Here is a 17,356-nt window from a genome sequence, read left to right on the forward strand (position 1 = left end):
TTTTATAGAATTAAAATGGCTTTTGTATGTTTAAAGTTAGTTTTTCAGGCTGAACTGTTGACACATACATTGCACCATAGTATAGTGGAAAGAATGTGATTTGAGATCAGAAAGACTTGAATTTAAGTCCCATATCTTACAGTTTGTTAACAGTCTCACATGGGCAAGATACTCCAAACCTCAGTTCTACACATAAAATATAGGATATTATTAATATTTATCCTATTCTAGCATTATCCCCATTTCTCTGATCTTCTTTGAAACAACATTTCTTGAAAAAATTTGCCTAGAATTTGTCTTCACTTCCTTACATCTGTCTATCAGTCACTCTGGAATGTTTCCATATCTGCCATTCTAGTGAGATTTATTTTATCGGGGTTATTAGTGATCTCCAAGTTTCAGTTTGGCAGTTGTAGCTTGTCTAGATGACCAGCAGTGCCAGGTCTAAAAAAGGTCTATTTACTTGAGGAAATGTGTGGCATCTTGGCAAAGAACTCTTCTACTGGAAGGAGAGCTGTGCGTTGCAAATGCTGTCCAATATTAGCTTGGGAGAGGAAAGGAGAATATGAAGGAAAGACTATAAGAACATAATAATGTCTATGACTCAGACTGTCCTCAAACCCAGCCCTGAAAGACTTCAGTCCTGGGGTCTAAAAATCATCATAATATGTGATTGAAAGAAAAAAAAAAAAGAAGAAATATAAAAACTGTATCACTCAAGTCTTTGTAGGATATGAAGAGCACAGATCTCTGGTGTTTGGTATTATGTGTATGTACTAGAATATAACACCTAAGTGCTAGGATGCAGTACCTAGAGGAACAAGATGGGACACCTTCCTCATTTGGGGTGACTTTGTAGCACAGTGTTGCACATACTGGAGTATAGAGCAGATACATTTCTGTGAGTCAGAACCATTTGGAGTGCAAACAGGCCATCAGTCTTTAGTGCTTGGCAATAAATTTTGTAACCTCAAGGCAGTCTTGATGTTTGTGACATAGTGGTATTATTGTGGTCATTTATGTTATAGGTGAACCTATAGCAGCTGGAGTAGGAAAAGACAGGAAAAAAATGGCAGGTGCTATGTGGTAGCCAAGAGGGCTAATTGACAAGTGCACAGGAAACACATACTTTGACATTTCCTAGAGCTCTCTCTAAGGAATTTGAGAAGGAGCGAAGATAGCTTTGCCTTCTATTTAATTGAAAATGAAGTCTACACTACTTCTCTAACTTCCCAGAATCTGCAAAACCTCACCCGTACAGCCCTTACTTCTCTAAGCGCATCTCATACAACCTTCTTTGTCCCTTGAACATTCCATTCACATTGTCCTTCTTTACATTTCTTGAACACTTTAAGCTTGTTTATACCCTGTGGCCTTAAACTCTCAATTTATGTTCCCGGAATGCTCTTCTGACTGTCCTCTTGACATTTATGTCTCATCTCAAATGTCACGTCTACAGAAAGGCCTAAACTAGACACCCTATCTAAAGTTTCTCCCTTCTTACTCTCTTACTCTGAAGTTAATCTCTGTTATATTTCCAGGTTTTGCTTTACTACATAAATTTTTTTTAAATGTACCAGCTTATTATCTGCTTCCTTCCGCACAGTTGCAAGCTTAATGAGGGCAGAGTTCTCACCCGATCTGTTCAAGAGAGAACACCCAGCACTTAGAACAGTGTTTGACAAGGAACAGGCGTTCAATGAATGCTTAATAAATAATACTTATAACTAATAATCATTTTGTAAATATATTTGGATGTCAAATGTGTTTGCTATATCAAGCTATGCATGTGTATTATCTGATTACATAATATAGATATTTAATTATAGATTTGATCATTTTATGGGCTGTGCTGATAATAATTATAATTGTTTAATACTTAATTTTTAATGAATGGGGTCAATATTCATAGAGTGCTATGAATATCATGAATCTCAATATCATGTGCATGCTTTTGATGTCATAGTAACAAAGCACTGCTATCTGGCTTCCACCTAGCTTCCTGGTCAGACTGAACAATGAGCTCCTCCTTGTGTCTTTCCCATAGGCTGTCCCTCTTCATAGAACACTTTGTTTCCCTATTCCCATGCCTCCTCTGACTGAGTAATTTTAGCCAGCTTTCAGCTGAGAGATCACAGTTTTTAGGAGACCTGGGTTATACATGCAGAGGAAGATTCCCTGCATCCATGTCATACAAATACAGAGCTGACTTGAATATCCAGTCTTCCTCAATGATCCTGCCTAGGGTAAGGTCACTTTTGCATTGCTGTATCTATCCACTCAATGTGTAAAAGGGCAATGTTCTCTTTGCTTCTGACCTGGTTATCTTTCAGAGTACCATGTGAGCTCCTATTCTTGTGAGACATCTTAGAGTCATTTTCCAGATGTGAGACAAGAAGGACTTTCCCCAAACACAAAAATGACAGATATCAATGCCTTTAATGGCATTACTTTCTCTCTGATGTTGCTGTCTTTCATCGCTTGTGTTTATGTCTGCACCCTCTTCGTGTTGCCAACAGTATTCTTACTGATAGAGATGGATGTCTCTCTTTTGAATGGAAAAAGGAAAGGTTGTTTATTTGCCCTCTAGAGGGACCCTTGTCTTCTTTGGAAGCTGTGCTTCCAGGGGATCCATCTAGAAATTTGAAACAAACATTTTCATGTTTCATTTCTTGGTTTCCTTTCTGTGGGGAAAAGGGGGGTCAAAGGGACACTCTGCCCCAGGGACTGCAGCTGTGGCCTAGGGTTCTGTGAAGCAGCAGCTACCTTTTAACTCTTTTCTCCCCTGAACATTATGATTGCACATGAACCTGTCTACTATATAGTTCTTGGAGCTTGACAGATTTAGTATAATAGCCTTTGATACAATAAAACCCTGATATGCAATTGAGAGTTGATTGGCCATGAACTGAATTATTCACTGAGCCTGATGACCTACCTTGTAATGCTTCCTTGAAGGGCATCCTTATCTTTGTAGACTCTAAAATCTTTGAACAGTTTCTGGACACTCATCCAGATGATGTTCTTGATAATGATAATGATAATGATAGCATCAAGGATTATGTTGATAATGAACATTTTTACTCACTAGGTTTCAAGCTTCAGGAGAGCAAGGATTTTTGATGCTTGGTTTAATTATATACCCTAAATGCCTAAAACAGTGTCCACTGCATGGCATAAAATCAGAAAATATTTTTGAATGAATGAACATGCATGTACTACATACCAGAACCTGTGCTGAACATCTTAAAAACATTTCCTTTTTAAAATCTGCTTAAGAACTTCATGAAGTGCTATTTATGACCTCACTTTACAGATAAGGAAACTGAAGCTTAGAGGTGTTAAAGATTGCTTTTCCAAGAACTTAGAGCTAATAAGTGATGAAAATGCAATTCAAACCCGAGTAATAGAACTTCACACCTCATATCCTTAACCTCTATATTCTATTTGCAGATTGATTATTTTGCATCAATAAAATGCAAATTAAATGGGTAATTCATAAGCAAAGCATTTTTGTTTTAGTATAAAATGCTTATGTGTGAATATGTATTCTGCAAACTAGGAAGGGTGAGTAACCTTTGGGACAAATGTAGGGAAAATGCTAGAATCTGTTTTCAGGTTAAATTGGCTGCCTCTCAAGAGAATAAAATATCTTCCTCAAGATATTCAAATTCTCTCCGAATGTTGTATGTACACATTTTCTATGAAAGCAGTTTGAACTGTGTTTCTAGAGCCTAACTAAAATGGACAGATTGCATTAATAATTAGAGTATAAGAGTGCATAAAGGGCTCTCATATAGCTAAATACCTGTATGTATTGCAGTTTTGCATTTAAATATTGCTCACTATGTATGTTTTCCTCTACCTTAGACTTTTAGTTAGTATGTTTAATCTGTGAATCTTTTTGCTAAATGCTTTAAGTGGAATCCTTCCTCTTGAGAAAGGCTCTATGGTGTACTGTTTGAATACATAGATTTGGGGACCAAAATTTGAATTTTGTTTCTACACCTTACTATTTGACCTGGGTGAGTCACTGGAGTGGTAAAAACAATAGTATCTCCTTGTCAGAGTCATAAGATTAAAATGAAACAAATAATATGAATCACTTGAAATAGATTTTGATATGTAGTGAGAGTTCAAGAAATTATGCATGTAACTTTTTCTCAACAAATTCCTGTGGAAGACTAATATTTCATATACTATGCATTCACATTCATTCTCTTAGATTTTGATTATAAAAGTAAATCAGTAACAAACAAAGAGAAACTGCATTAGCTGAAAGAACAAGATTCAAGTCTTGGCTCCATATCTTTAGATCTTTGTGATCTCATACCTTTGCAAACTGAGCATGCTTTTCTTAACAATTACATTTTCCCTGCTACAAGACACATGACCTGTTTGGACATATGCTTTCATTTTTAAGGTCTTCACATTGTAGAGGAGGAAAAGTTTCTCTTTTACCCTTTTAAGGTCTCTGACTGGACCTAAGAATTAAGCTGACATAAGACAGATAAATAGGAGAAAAGCATAACAAGTTTTAATTATTTTTATGTATTTATGGGAGTCTAAAGTAGAGAAATGCAGACTTGAAGATGCAGTTAGTGTTGAATGCTATATACTGAGCTGGAAAAGGAGAGTAAATTGTGAAAACCTGACAAGGCAAAAAGCCTAGGCTAGGGTAGTTGATTTGTTAGAAAAGTAACTAGGACAATAAAGGTTAGTTCAACAAGGTATGTGAGAGCAGATTTTTTTTAACCTCAACTTCTGATCCTTGCTGATAAAAATGTTACATTCTTCCTGTTATAGGTAGGACTTCTTTCATATGGGAGCTTAATCTCCTGCTTTTAAGTAGAAAAGGAAATTCAGAGTATTCTTTTGGCATGTGCTGCTTTTCAAGGGCTTTTAACTCAAAGCAGTAAATATACAGAGTGGCATATTTTGGGCTGATATGTTCTGAAGTCTTTTAAAATGTTTCATTATTCTGTATAACCCATGGAGGAGATAAACATCTTAGAGAACTTGAATCCCACATTCAGTGAAATTGTCTGAAGATGCCTTGCTGAGGAAGAGCGTGTTCATGTAGGAAACATCTTTCAAGAGACTTGTATAAACAAGTACTGGGCCATTATGTACCATGATACTTATCAATCTTCTCCCCCAAGATTTTGAGTTGAGTCAGGACAAAATATGTATTTCAGAATTAGTACTTATTAATGAACTGATAAGTCTTTTTTTTCATTTATTTTAATTAGTTGGAGGCTAATTACTTTACAATATTGTAGTGGTTTTTGCCATACATTGACATGAATCAGCCATGGAGTTACATGTATTCCCCATCCCAATCCCCCCTCCCACCTCCCTCTCCATCCCATCCCTCTGGGTCTTCCCAGTGCACCAGCCCTGAGAACTTTTCTCATGCATACAACCTGGGCTGGCAACCTGTTTCACCCTTGGTAGTATACTTGTTTCAATGCTATTCTCTCAGAACATCCCACCCTCGCCTTCTCCCACAGAGTCCAAAAGTCTGCTCTGTACATCTGTGTCTCTTTTTCTGTTTTGCATATAGGGTTATCATTACCATCTTTTTAAATTCCATATATGCATTAGTATACTGTATTGGTGTTTATCTTTCTGGCTTACTTCACTCTCTATGATGGGCTCCAGTTTCATTCATCTCATTAGGACTGATTCAAATGAATTCTTTTTAATGGCTGAGTAATATTCCATAGTGTATATGTACCACAGCTTCCTTATCCATTCATCTGCTGATGGGCATCTAGGTTGCTTTCATGTCCTGGCTATTATAAACAGTGCTGCGATGAACATTGGGGTGCATGTGTCTCTTTCAGATCTGGTTTCCTCAGTGTGTATGCCTAGTGTGGGATTGCTGGGTCATATGGCAGTTCTATTTCCAGTTTTTGAAGGAGTCTCCACACTGTTCTCCATAGTGGCTGTACTAGTTTGCATTCCCACCAACAGTGTAAGAGGGTTCGCTTTTCTCCACAGCCTCTCCAGCATTTATTGCTTGTAGACTTTTGGGTAGCAGCCATCCTGACTGGTGTGTAATGGTACCTCATTGAGGTTTTGATTTGCATTTCTCTGATAATGAGTGATGTTGAGCATCTTTTCATGTGTTTGTTAGCCATCTGTATGTCTTCTTTGGAGAAGTGTCTGTTTAGATCTTTGGCCCATTTTTTGATTGGGTCATTTATTTTTCTGGAATTGAGCTTCAGGAATTGCTTGTATATTTTTGAGATTAATCCTTTGTCTGTTTCTTCATTTGCTATTATTTTCTCCCATTCTAAAGGCTGTCTTTTCACCTTGCTTATAGTTTCCTTCATTGTGCAAAAACTTTTAAGTTTCATTAGGTCCCATTTGTTTATTTTTGCTTTTATTTCCAATATTCTGGGAGGTGGTTCATAGAGGATCTTGCTGTGATTTATGTCAGAGAGTGTTTTGCCTATGTTCTCCTCTGTAGGAGTTTATAGTTTCTGGTCTTGCATTTAGATCTTTAATCCATTTTGAGTTTATTTTTGTGTATGGTGTTAAAAAGTGAAAATGAGTATGCTACCCAAAGCAATCTATAGATTCAATGCAATCCCTATCAAGCTACCAACTGTATTTTTCACAGAACTAAAACAAATAATTTCACAATTTGTATGGAAATACAAAAAACCTCGAATAGCCAAAGCAATCTTGAGAAAGAAGAATGGAACTGGAGGAATCAACCTGCCTGACTTCAGGTTCTACTACAAAGCCACAGTCATCAAGACAGTATGGTACTGGCACAAAGACAGAAATATAGATCAATGGAACAGAATAGAAAGCCCAGAGATAAATCCATGTACCTATGGATACCTTATCTTCAACAAAGGAGGCAAGAATATAAAATGGAAAAAAGACAGTCTCTTCAACAAGTGGTGCTAGGAAAACTGGTCAACCACTTGTAAAAGAATGAAACTAGAACACTTTCTAACACCATACACAAAAATAAACTCAAAATGGATTAAAGAACTGATAAGTCTTACAGAATGTCAACTCTATGCTCAACTCTTTGTTATGGGAAATGAGGTAATTAATTGGCAAAATACAGGAGCTACATTCAGAACACATGTCAAGAAATATGATCTTAAAATCATTGCTGCCTGATACACACCAGAAAATTGGTTGAGGGGAGCAGGACTTGATGAGAACTGTTTTGAGGATATATACTCCCTCTATGGCCCAAGATATATTAAAGAAGATGCTGTAATTAATTTAAACCAGCGAGGAGCTAATTACCTGGCTCATTTTGTCAGAGTACACCACAAATCTATTTTCACTGAACTTCCCATTGGGGATTTCATTTTATAGGAGGGTGGCCCCAAAGAAGCAGCCCTTGGAAATTCATGTTTCATATATTGTGAAGTTCTTTGCTAACTTGCAATGTATGTCCCCATAGGAACTTGGAGTTGCCAGAAAATTTTTATGGTGTTTATGGGGGAAGACTTGAGAGAAATTTTTATCTGATCTCTGTGTCAAATACAGTTGTGGTTCTGAAACAAGTCGTCTGGGAACTATAAACTTCACTGGTTGAATATCTGTTTTTTGCACTGACTTACAGAGAGCTTAGAGTGAAGGTGATGACCTACATAATACAAAATAAGGTCCATTATGACATGCACTTCTTGTTATGAACTTTAATCTATTTTACATCTTGATTATACATACTCTCTCTTCATTCATGCATGATTTTAATCTAGGCACTCTTGTTATATTTTATTTTTTCTTCCTGGCTTAAGTTATTTCCCATTTAAGGTCAGATATAGGTAAATGCATGCATATTTTAGCCTTGAACAAACAATTACCTCAGAGAGAGTTTATCATAATAGCATAAACTCATGAATCAGAAATATCTGGATTCTGAGCCTGGCTCTTATACTTACCAGCTGTGTGATCCCTGGTTAGTTACTCAACCTCTCTCTGTCTCAGCTTTTACATTTTAAATGGAAATGATAACTATAGCTACTCTATGAGGTTGTTGTGAGGAACAAATTAATTAATACATATAAAGTGTTTAGCACAGTGCCTTATACATAGTAAGTGCTCAATGAAAAGTAGTATTATGATCTAAGCGCATTTTCTCATCAGTAAAGTGGTGATAACAATACCTATCCTAATTTTCAGAGTTCTTTTGAATAGTTAATGAGTTAATGTGAATACACTCTTAGAATTTCGACAACTGTACAGCACTCTTCTTATGAGTTATACATGCATAAATGAGTGTTATATATGCATGTGTGTATGTACACAAGTATGTACATATACACACATGTACATATGCACAAACACTATACATGTATGTATATATGTAAATATTGGGTTGGCCAAAAAGTTCGTCTGGGGTTCCATAACATGTTAATGGAAAATTCAAAAGAACATTTTGGCTAATATGCATATAGGTAGTGTTTGTAGCTGTAAACTTCATGAAAATAGAGACCTTGTCTGACTTTTTCAAGGGAATACACCCAGCCCCTAGCACCTAGAACAGTGTTTGGGATAGAGTAGGCAGGCACTCAATAAATATTTAATGAATAATGAATGATCACTGGTCCCCATATCCAGAGTTTATGATTCTGTAGGTTCCTGTTGGTGTTACTGCTTTAAGAGCTAGTGGTTTAGTGGAAAGGGTAGTTTTTGGAATGAGACACATCTGGATGCAAATTTGGATTCTGCTGCTTGTACGTCTTTACAAGTTATCTACCCTCTCTGAGATTCAGTTTACACATTTGCAAAATTAAAATGATAGTGATATCTAATTCGAAGGATTCCTGTAAGGTTTGAGTGAGATAGAATATACAAAGTCCCCCATCTAGTGCCTGGGTCATGTAGAGTTCAGTTCAGTTCAGTTCAGTCGCTCAGTCGTGTCCGACTATTTGCGACCCCATGAACTGCAGCAGCCAGGCCTCCCTGTCCATCACCAACTCCCGGAGCCATACCCAAACTCATGTGCATTGAGTCGGTGATGCCATCCAACCATCTCATCCTCTGTAGTCCCCTTCTCCTCCCGTCCTCAATCTTTCCCAGCATCAGGGTTTTTTCAAATGAGTCAGCTCTTAGCATCAAGTGGCCAAAGTATTGGAGTTTCAGCTTCAGCATCAGTCCTTCCAATGTACACCCAGGACTGATCTGCTTTAAGATGGACTGGTTGGATCTCCTTACATATAGAGTTGGTGCTCAGTAAATATTAGTTTATTCTCATTTCATTGTAATAGATAATAATTTCTCTTTTTAGCTTCTTTTACCTATTAAAAATATGCCAGGTGGGTTTTTCTCTATAAGCAGGTTAATTGATTTGAGGGCAGAGTGAAAGTAATTGTATTGGAGTTTTCATTAAGCAGTGTTTATTCAAATTTAACATCTGAGAGTAGATTTCAAATATATGTAAATAGGTCTTGATAGATAAGAATAAAATATCTTAAAAATATCTCTAGAGAACTCTTCCAGATGTTGTCTAAGTAATGGCAAAGTGGGGTTACATCAACCACAGTATCCTCAAGCTGTTTATAGATTGAATGGGTGGATTAACTGTGATGGAGTCAGGTGCTCTGTGTCACCTTGGTGAAAGATTTTTGGATTCATTTAAAATACTTTTAAAATTAAAACTTGGTGATTTTCTATTCATAAACTATCTAAGATTTCTGCCTCATGGGAACAAATCTGTGATGGAATTTGGGCTCCGGAATTTCTCCATAGTGTCAGATGAGCCAGTTTCTAGCTGAAACTGCATTCTTGCTGAACTTTCCTCCCGGTTTATTGTTCTGCTTCTCTCAAGTCCCTTCTTGTAAGAGCACCTCACCCCACAGTAAGTCAGCTAAACAAGAACAGCCATCTCAAACTCTGCCTCTTGGAAACTTGACTACATAGAAAGCTTAAAACAAGATTTTACAGTATCATTTAAAATATTTAAATACACTGACAAAAATTGTATATATTTAAAGTGTACAACATAGTGTTTTCATATAAGTGTACCCTGGGTAATAATTATTACTATCAAGGTAATTAACATATTCATCACCTCACATAGTTAGCATCTAGTGTGTGTGTGTTGAGAACACTTAAGGTACACTCTTTTAGCAAATTTCAAGTATACAGTACGTAATTATTAACTAGTTACTAGGGCTTCCCAGGTGGCTCAGTAGTGAAGAATCCACCTGCCAATGCAGGTGACACAGGTTTTGATCCCTGGGTTGGAAAGATCCCTTGGAGTAGGAAGTGGCAACCCACTCCAGTATTCTTGCCTGGAAAATCCCACAGACAAGGGGAGCCTGGTGGGCTACAGTCCATGGAGTCACAAGAGTCAGACAGGACTTCATGAGTAAACAACAACTATAGTTACCATGCTGTGTATTAGATCTCTAGAATTTATTTATTTTCTAACTAAAATTCTCTACCCTGTGATCACCATCTCCCCATTTCTTCCACCCTACCCCCAGTCACTGGCAACCAGCATTCTACTCTCTGTTTTTCTAAGTTTGATTTTTTTTTTATTTGATTTTCTTAAATTTCACATATAAGTAATACCATGCAATATTTCTCTTTCTGTGTGTCTGACATACATATGTAGATAAAGAAATTGTAAATATTGATCTTCCTATCTACTTATTTATCTATATCTATATCTATATTATACTTTCTTTATCCATTATCTGTCCACTGACACTTAGATTGTTTCCATATCTTGGCTATTGTATTAATGTTGCAATGAATATGGGACTGTAAATATCTTGAGATACAGATTCCACTTTGTTTGGATATGTTCTAATAAGTGATATTTCTAAATCATACCCTAGTTCTATTCTTAAATTTTTGAAGAACCTCAATACTGTTTTACATAGTGGCTGCACCAATTTACATTCCAACCAACAGTGCACAACAGTTCCCTTTTATCCACATCCTCCCAACACTTGTTATCTCTTATCATTTTGTTAACAGCCATTCTAACAGATGTGAGATGATATTTCATTGTAGTTTTCACTTGCATTTCCCTAATGATCAGTGAGAATGAACACCTTTTCATATGCCATTTGGCCATTTGTTGATTTCTCTTAGGTAAATGTCTATGCTCTTTCTTTGCCCGTTTTATAATTTTATTTGGTTTGTTGTTGTTGTTGTTGTTGTTGTTATTGAGTTGCATGAGTTCCTTACATAGTTTGGATAGTAACTCTTTATCAGGTAGATAGTTTGCTGCCATGCTTGTGGTGGCAGTGGCACTGGTGTTTGGTGTGTAGGCATTCATAGTCACAGGTGAGCCAAGATCTTGAGGCCAGGACTACATGGAACTACCTCAGCACCTGGGGCCTGGGGCACTGGTGCCTCTGCTCTGGCAGTGGCACCAATGTCTGGAGTGTGGGCACGAGCAGATCACTCATGGAGCCAGGGTCTGAGTGACTCAGGCCCCCATGGAAGGTGAGACAGAGCAGTAGCACAGAACTAGGGATGCCAAGTTGCAGCAGTGTCTGAGGCCCCACAGCCAGAGAGGTGAAGTGGTTCCAGGAAGAGTATCAACTGCAATTCAGGCCCCAGGGGTGGAACACAGTCAATAGCAGTTCAGGTCTTGGAAACAGCAAGGCACCCTGGTTACTAGTTCTCAGAGAGTTGTGTGCAGAAGCAACTCAGTTGCAGCTTTTACTCAAAACATTTCTGACATTTGCAAGTGATCTTGGCCATCATTACCAGATTTCTAGGCTGTTATGTTTTGTGGGCTAGTTTTACTTTGGATAACACCCAACCACTTAGAGCCAAATATGGAGAATATGACACTCTTGCTCTAGTGTTAGTAGGAAAATACATTGGCTATGGCTTTGGGGAATGGATTTTAAACTGTAAATTGTAGCTTGCTTATTAATACTTAAATGCCAGAATTCTGATATATGTTGAAAACCAAGTCCTATTACTTGCTAACATTTCATGTCTCTCCTGTTTCATGATTATTAACTTGCCAGTTGTAAAAGTATGTTCTAAATGGTTATAACATGATATTAACCTAGTAAGGCATTAAAGTTGTGTTTTCTTCCATATTAGGAGGGAATGCATTATATAGAAAGATGAATGACAGCCCAGTTCCTTACCTATTGATAGGGAATCAGCTTGTCACTTTGCTTTACACACTTTCAAAGTTCTTCCAATCCTTAAAGTTCAAAATGTTCCCCAAATAAGAAATTACTGTGCTTAAGGATTGTTGATAATTTTCAAATAAATTTCAATTTTTGACAACAGACAAGAAACACTATTTTTTAAAATTAATTTACTTATTTTAATTGGAGGCTAATTACTTTACAATATTGTGGTGGTTTTTGCCATACATTGACATGAATCAGTCATGGGTGTACATGTGTCCCCCATCCCGAAACACCTCCTTCCCCATCCCATCCCTTTGGGTTGTCCCAGTGCACTGGCATTGAGCACCCTGTTTCATGCATTGAACTTGGACTGGTCATCTAGCTTACATATGGTAATATACATGTTTCAATGCTATTCTCTCAAATCATCCCACCCTTGCCTTCTCCCACAGAGTCCAAAAGTCTCTTCTTTATATCTGTGTCTCTTTGCTGTCTTGCATGTAGGGTCATTGTTACCATCTTTCTAAATTCCATATATATGCATTAATATACACTGTTGGTGTTTTTCAAGAAACACTATTTTTAAAATGTTTAAAGGTACTTTAAAATTGTTCATGCTCTACTTGCATTTGTATAATTCTTTTAATTATTGTTAATATATGGTGATCACTTGAGAACATATGTGCTACAAAAATTTCCTGGTCAACAAAACATCATCTTCTTTAGAAATACCACTTTTTTTTCCATTTATTTTTATTAGTTGGAGGCTAATTACTTTACAATATTGTAGTGTTTTTTGCCATACATTTATATGAATCAGCCATGGATTTACATGTGTTCCCCATCCTGATACCCCCTCCCACCTCCCTCCCCATCCCATCCCTCTGGGTCTTCCCAGTGCACCAGCCGTGAGCACGTGTCTCATGCATCCAACCTGGGCTGGTGACCTTTTTCACACTTGATAGTATACTTGTTTCAATGCTATTCTCTCAGACCATCCCACCCTCGCCTTCTCCCACAGAGTCCAAAGTCTGTTCTATACATCTGTGTCTCTTTTTCTGTCCTGCATATAGGGTTATCGTAACCATCTTTTAAAATTCCGTATATATGCATTAGTATACTGTATTGGTGTTTATCTTTCTGGCTTACTTCACTCTGTATAATGGGCTCCAGTTTCATCCATCTCATTAGAACTGATTCAAATATATTCTTTCTAATGGCTGAGTAATATTCCATTGTTTATATGTACCATAGCTTTCTTATCCATTCATCTGCTGATGGGCATCTAGGTTGCTTCCATGTCCTAGCTATTATAAACAGTGCTGTGATGAACATTGGGGTACACGTGTCTCTTTCAGATCTGGTTTCCTTGGTGTGTACGCCCAGGAGTGGGATTGCTGGGGTCTATAAAACGCCTAGAGGAGAACATCGACAAAACACTCTCTGACATAAATCACAGCAAGATCCTCTACGAATCACCTCCCAGAATATTGGAAATAAAAGCAAAAATAAACAAATGGGGCCTAATTAAACTTAAAAGCTTTTGCACAACAAAGGAAACCATAAACAAAATGAAAAAACAGCCTTCAGAATGGGAGAAAATAATAGCAAATGAAGAAACAGACAAAGGATTAATCTCAAAAATATACAAGCAACTCCTGAAGCTCAATTCCAAAAAAATAAATGACCCAATCAAAAAATGGGCCAAAGAACTAAACAGACATTTCCCCAAAGAAGATATACAGATGGCTAACAAACACATGAAAAGATGCTCAACATCACTCATTATCAGAGAAATGCAAATCAAAACCACAATGAGGTACCATTATACGCCAGTCAGGATGGCTGCTATCCAAAAGTCTACAAGCAATAAATGCTGGAGAGGCTGTGGAGAAAAGGGAAGCCTCTTACACTGTTGGTGGGAATGTAAACTGTGCAGCCACTATGGAGAACAGTGTGGAGATTCCTTAAAAAACTGGAAATAGAAATACCACTTGATTCAGTGGAATGGGTCCCCATCCACCATGTCTGTAGCACAGGAGCCTAACCTCCAGCCATCGCTGCTTACACCAGGAAGAGCCATCTGACCAAGGTGGACCAGTCAGATTAAACTGATTTTGAAATTTGGATAGAGAAATTCTAATTTGGGCTGTATATTTTCACCCTGCTTATTTAACTTATATGCAGAGTACATCATGAGAAACGCTGGGCTGAAAGAAGCACAAGCTGGAATCAAGATTGCCAGGAGAAATATCAATAACCTCAGATATGCAGATGACACCACCCTTACGGCAGAAAGTGAAGAGGAACTAAAAGCCTCTTGATGAAAGTGAAAGAGGAGAGTGAAAAAGTTGGCTTAAAGCTCAACATTCAGGGAAAACTAAGATCATGGCATCTGGTCCCATCACCTCATGGGAAATAGATGGGGAGACAGTGGAAACAGTGTCAGACTTTATTTTTTTGGACTCCAAAATCACTGCAGATAGTGACTGTAGCCACGAAATTAAAAGACACTTACTCCTTGGAAGGAAAGTTATGACCAACATAGACAGCATATTAAAAAGCAGAGACATTACTTTGCCAACAAAGGTCCGTCTGGTCAAGGCTATGGTTTTTCCAGTGGTCATGTATGGATGTGAGAGTTGGACTGTGAAGAAAGCTGAGCACTGAAAAATTGATGCTTTTGAACTATGGTGTTGGAGAAGACTCTTGAGAGTCCCTTGGACTGCAAGGAGATCCAACCAGTCCATCCTAAAGGAGATCAGTCCTGGGTGTTCATTGGAAGGACTGATGCTGAAGCTGAAACTCCAATACTTTGGCCACCTCATGTGAAGAGTTGACTCATTGGAAAAGACCCTGATGCTGGGAGGGATTGGGGGCAGGAGGAGAAGGGGATGACAGAGGATGAGATGGCTGGATGGCATCACCGACTCAATGGACATGAGTTTGAGTAAACTCTGGGAGTTGGTGATGGACAGGGAGGCCTGGCATGCTGCGATTCATGGGGTCACAAAGAGTAGGACACGACTGAGCGACTGAACTGAACTGAACTAAATATGGGAAAGATTGAGGTCAGGAGGAGAAGGGGACGACAGAGGATGAGATGGTTGGATGGCATCACTGAGCCAGTGGATATGTGTTTGTGTGTACTATAGACGTTGGTGATGGACAGGGAGGCCTGGCGTGCTGCGATTCATGGCGTTGCAAAGAGTTGCACATGACTGAGCAACTGAACTGAATTGAATAAGAGAAAGGTTTGTAAACAACTTGACAGTCTGCAATGACCATCTCTGTCATACAGACCAAATCCCAGTTCTTCCCTAGTCGTCACTGCATTTGGTAATAGTTTCCATGAAATTGTTCTAATTCCTTATGCACCAGAATACAGCTGTTCTTAATTTTTCTTTGTCTTTGGGAGGATGGAAAAGAGGATCATAAGTACATAGACTTGTAGTTGAGCATAAAAATTTGAACTGCACACACCAGAGCGTCCTAATCTTGAAAAATGAGAAGTGACTAATGTTCCATTTATATTAGAGTGTTCCCCTTACATTTTCCTTTATTTAATTGCTTTGGAATTTGCTATTTGGAACCTAAAATTTATAGTTAATATTCAGTGACTCTTGCAATGAAAATTTATTTCAACAACAAAAAGTTGCAGCCAATAGTAAAAACTACAAAATATACTAATATATTCTTTTTAGTTCACCAACTTTATTTTTTTATTTTTACCACCCTATTGAAATATAATTTTAACATTGATTAATAATTAAAAAAAACACAAAACATCAATTGAAGCAAAACATCAATATCAGCACATTATATAGAATTCCTGATCATTAACCAACCTGTCTTTTTGCTTGACCATTTCTGATAGAGGAGGGATTGCCTTACAAGGCAGCCTATTCCATTTTCAGACAACTCTAATTGGCAGCAAGTTCTTTGATATTTCTTCTTGCTGAATTTTGCTCTGATGTCTGGAACAACACCTTTTCAGCCTGTTCTGCTCTCAGGATCTAATAGAATTAATATACCGATGGTTGTCTTAAACACCTTTTCAGATATTAGAAGCCAACTATGGGTACCTGCCAAGTCTTTCCTCCTCTGGTATATATATCCCATGTTACTACCACTACTACTCACAGAGGAGCACTTCTGGACTTTTCACTCTGCTCTGTATATAGCCTTCTATCTATACTCAGATACTCATAAATATGGTTTTGCTTTAATATTTGTTACCAGTTTTGGGAGGAATTATGAAACAAAGTGAAAATCTTACACACATTTACAAGTTAATATATAAAATCTCAGCTTTATTTTTTAATAATGTTGGTGTTTCTTTGAGATGGAAAAGTCAGCACATTTTTCAAATGGTTAATGGAAATGTATAAGATTTTGCTAAATTCTCTATTCTCTATCTTAAATCCACACCACAAATTTGTATCCCCATTTTCATACACATTTCATCATGCATTCAATTACTGCACTCATTTCACACACAAAAATTGATAAGTCTTTAAATTAGCTAGAGCTATTTGAAAATATGATCCTTCATGTTTACTCTCCTGGCAGGGAGAAATAATACACTGGATCATCTCTTTATTAGAAGACAAGAACATCTAGATGACATTTCAGTTCCCCTTAAATTATTTCCCTAACCACAGGTATGCATTAAGAAGAATGGTCAGGATGAGGTAGTTTGTGTAGCCTGTTTTTTCCTCCAAAGGGGAGATGAACAAATCAATATATCTATGTGACAGACTGTTGTCTTAACAATTGCCTTTAAAAAAAAATGAATGATGCCAATGTCAGTTCTCATACTAAACCATTCAAGGGCTTTTATTTATAGAAACCACACTAGTTTTAATGAGGTCATGTAAAATAATGCTCTTCAATTCAAAGGGCAATTATATTGTCAAGTAATGCTTTTGATCCTAGAGAACTAAATAAAGGATCCATTGTTAAATCTCTTTAAAAACCAGGAGGTGAAAAACTTTTAAAGATGAGGCACTGTTTCCATTTATTTATTTTTGTTACAAATATTATTTTTCTCATTGTCAGCCTAGATGGTGAACACTTTGAAGATAGGTTAGACATTGTTTCTCTTTCTAGTAACTGGCACTGTCCATGGCAGAGGACAAGTACACAGTCAATGTTCTCTGACAGGTGAATGGACAAATAAGTACTAGGTTGTTGTCTTTGATGGTAAGAGTAGATAATGCCCTGGGTGTTGCAGAGGGTGGTGGATGTGAGAC

The sequence above is a fragment of the Odocoileus virginianus genome, unplaced genomic scaffold (assembly GCF_023699985.2).
Source record: "Odocoileus virginianus isolate 20LAN1187 ecotype Illinois unplaced genomic scaffold, Ovbor_1.2 Unplaced_Scaffold_9, whole genome shotgun sequence".
Taxonomy (NCBI): domain Eukaryota; kingdom Metazoa; phylum Chordata; class Mammalia; order Artiodactyla; family Cervidae; genus Odocoileus; species Odocoileus virginianus.